General features: G+C 39.0%; 1 non-coding gene across 1 annotated transcript; it reads right to left on the bottom strand.

Moving 5' to 3' along the window:
- Positions 1–3,561: 3,561 nt before the first annotated feature.
- On the bottom strand, positions 3,562–3,671 carry LOC132372298 (U6 spliceosomal RNA). The gene has a single exon (XR_009505166.1). It is a non-coding gene; the product is annotated as a U6 spliceosomal RNA (small nuclear RNA).
- Between the last annotated feature and the right edge of the window lie 358 nt (positions 3,672–4,029).

The following is a 4,029-nucleotide window of genomic DNA, read 5'->3' as shown; positions in this document are numbered from 1 at the left end:
TAATGCCATGACTGGACATGTGTAAATGATCGTATGAGTTTACTTCACAAGAAGGTTTGGATTTCACACTTCCATTTTATGGTAGGGAAATTCTAACAAGAATTGGATAAACTCGGGGTTTTCCTAAAATAATGATTATTATTCACAAAAGAATCACAAAATCTACAGTTGAGAATGTATATTGTCTTTCACACTAAGCAATGTTACACTTTTAGACCTGCTATATTAACACTACAGATGATTATTTTGATTAATGAGTACAAGAGTCTTGGAAGAAAAAATAAAGTAATTCAAGGATTCAGTCCAGACTAAATGGTGTGACCTAATAGATCAAAAGCCTGCAAGAAACCAAGCTGTGGAAAAGTAATAATGTATATAAAAATGTGATTTCAATCCCTGCTTGGCGACTGTCCTTGCTCAGGCCACAAAGGCTCAGTGCCATCAGATGCATTAATGCTGAGATACTGGTCGCTAGTGGGGGAGGGGAGAGATGGTGAAAGCTTTTTGCCTGTAGATCCAGGGAACCGCTTATAAGCCTGAAATGCATTCGACTGATGCATCAGACATCAGTTATTGAAGAAGCAGAGGCGACGAACTTACTTTAGCATTGACCTGACCCAAGGGGATAAACGCATGGCAACATGCTGTGTTACTTCAACAGTGCAGAGATGCCCAGTGTCAAAATGCCACAGGGCTACACATTGTTCCAAGGCTGGGACTGGGTTTCCATTAGACTGTCTTAAGGTGGTGGGATTTCTGAAGTGTCTGCCGAGATGCAGCCCTTCCCCATCCCCAGCCCCACCACTCATTGTAGGAAGAGCAGAGTAACGTTTGTCCTGAGAAACAACAATGGCTGATCCTTAAGGACCCGTGCAAATAAACAGTGATGGTGTCATTCAGTGGTCTGAGGACAGAGCAAGGTATGGGCAGTAGCTGAAAGACATTTACAAGGAATTCTTGTTCTCCTGCTGAGCCATTTTCAACTGCTGAAGCCCCAGAAGGGTTTAGGATTTATCTGGAGAAAAGCATAGGAATGAGCATCTAAAATCTAGGATTCTAAGCCCTTTGCTCAGATTTGGAAATCTTCCTAGAACAGGGAACTTCAATAGCATAGGATTAAGAGCTAGGGCATGGGAGTCAGACATCTTGGTTTCAGATTTTGATCTGTCACTAAATAGCTGTGCAGATTTGGAAAAGGTGCTCAACTTCTCTGAATTGTTTCCTCATCTACAAAGGGGACTTCATCAGAATATCTGTCAGAATGAATTAGGATTAGGTTGATCTGCCAGTACCGTGAAACCTAAGATAACAGTAGTTTTAATGAGATAGAAGTCTGTTTCTCTCTCATGTAACCCAGCAGTCCAGGCCTGATATGGAGATTCCACATGACCACATAGTCATTCTACCATCTTTAATGGTGGCTTTAATATCTGGGTCAAAATGGATGCTGCAGCTCCAGTCCTCACACACATATTCCATAGAGGAAGCAGGCAAAGTGAGAAGAAGGGAATGGCCTTCCCCTTTATAGACATGTCCCACAAAATTGCACAGCCCTCTTACTTTCTTTTGTCCCAAACTTAATCACATGGCCACATCTGGCTGCAAGAGAGCCTGGGAAATGTGGTACGTATTCTGGATGGCCATGTGCTCAGCTGCAATTAGGAAAGTCTGTTACTGAGAGGAAAGAATGGTATTGGGGGATGCACAGGATTCTCCGCGACCCAACCTATCAGGCTATGTGAGGATTCAGATAATGCTAGTAAAGTGCTTTGCACAGAGGCCAGGCCAAAGGAAGTGCTCCATGAATGGCTGGGATTGCTGCCATTCCTCATTCCACCCAGAGCACCAGTGTTTGCTTCGAGGTTTCCAGGAGGGCACTGCAGCTGCTAGGCAAGAGGCAGAGCAGCACATGTAAAGATGCTGTTTGTGGAGCGTGGAGAGTGCAGAGGGCTGTCAGGGAGCAGGGCTGGGAATATAGTGAGGTGAAAGAGGCACTCACCTCGGGTGCATAATTTGGGGGGGCGGGGGTGTTGCAAAAACTCTCAGTACTCAAGAAGAGTAATACTTTAATGTAATATGTTTTAAAACCAGAATTAATGCAAAACATCCACAATTAACAAAAATAAAGATGGGATCCAGCTCTGCACTTCAACAGCTCACTTCACCTGGTTTACCCTAATCCTAGACCTGTCACATCCTATTTTTCCTGGCATCGCTCAGGCCTGAGAGAATTAATGCAGTGTTAGGAGGATTAGTTTAAAACGTGGGGGATGTATCTGTAATAATTAAGTAAGATCCAACAACATATAAACTCTCTGAGGTATATGGATGTCTTTAATCTATACGTTTAAAGAGATACAATACTGCTTTTAAAATTAAGAAATCCATACTGCCTAAATCACAAGAAGGAAAATTGAAAGCATTTAAAATTGTACCACTAAGACAAAACTAATTAATATTTTAATGTCTACCTTTCCATCTTTTTAAAGTGTTATGTGTGTATATATATATGTATGCATACATATATATACTTTTTGTTTAAAATTGAATCATTCAGTATATAATAACACAACCTGCGTTTTCATTTAACAGTATTTCTGTATTACTACATATTCTTCTACAATATAATTTCTTTTTTATTTTATTGAAATACGGTTGATTTACAATGTTGTGTTAATTTCTGCTGTACAGCAAAGTGATTCAGTAATACATATATATACTTTTTCATATTCTTTTCCATTATGGTTTATCACAGGATATTGAATATAGTTCCCTGTGCTATACGGTAGAACCTTGTGGTTTATCCATTCTATACATAAGAGTTTGTATCTGCTAATCCCAGACTCCCAATCCTTCCCTTCCCCACCTCCACCCTACCTTGGCAACCAGAAGTCCGTTCTCTATATCTGTGAGTCTGTTTCTGTTTCATAGATATGTTTCATTTGTGTTATGTTTTAGATTCCACATACAAGTGATGTCATATGGCATTTGTCTTTCTGATTTACTTCTCTTAGTATGATAATTTCTAGGTCCATCCATGTTGCTGCAAATGGCATTATTTCATTCTTTTTTATGGCTGAGTAATACTCCATTGTATTTATATACCACATCTTCTTTATCCATTCATCTGTCGATGGACATTTAGGTTGTTTCCATGTCTTGGTTGTTGTAAATAGTGCTGCTATGAACATAGGGTGCATGTGTCTTTTTGAATTAGAGTTTTGTCTGCATATGTGCCGAGGAGAGGGATTGCTGAATCATATGGCTACTCAATCTTTAGTTTATTGAGGAAATCATACTGTTTTCCATAGTGGCTGCACCAATTTACATTCACACCTACAGTGCAAGAGGGTTCCCTTTTCTCCACACCCCCTCTGGCATTTGTTATTTGTAAATGTTTTAATGATGGCCATTCTGACCAGTGTGAATTGATACCTCATTGTAGTTTTGATTTGCATTTCCCTAATAATTAGCAATGTTGAGCATCTTTTCGTGTGCCTATTGTCCATCTGTATGTCTTCTTTGGAGAAATATCTATTTAGGTCTTCTGCCCATTTATTGAAAAATATGGAACGCTTCACAGATTTGCATGTCATCCTTGTGCAAGGGGCCATGCTAATCTTCTCTGTATCATTCCAGTTTTTTAGTATATGTGCTGCCGAAATGAGCACAATATAATTTCTTATGTTGTGTGTATATGCCAAATTTAGATTGTTTCCAACTTTTTTGCTCTTGCAAATAGCTCTACAATAAATATCCTTGTGGTTAAATTGTTTTTGCAATTATCTGTTTATTTACTTGGTCTAAATTCCTAAAAGAGGAATTGCTAGTCAACCTTCTTAAGATTGCCAAATAGCCTTCCAGAACGGTTCTACCAATTTATTCTCCTTCCAGAAGTGTATGAGAGTATGTGTTTCCCATACCCTTGACAACATTGAGTGTAATAATTTTTTAAATCTCTACTGACTTAAATAGTGAAAAATAAAGATAAAAGTTTTGTATTCACATTTCTTTAAATGCTAATGGAGG

This window comes from Balaenoptera ricei, chromosome 9 (genome assembly GCF_028023285.1).
Source record: "Balaenoptera ricei isolate mBalRic1 chromosome 9, mBalRic1.hap2, whole genome shotgun sequence".
Taxonomy (NCBI): domain Eukaryota; kingdom Metazoa; phylum Chordata; class Mammalia; order Artiodactyla; family Balaenopteridae; genus Balaenoptera; species Balaenoptera ricei.
Note: the sequence above shows the minus strand (reverse complement) of the source record. Positions and strands in the feature narration are given on the sequence as shown.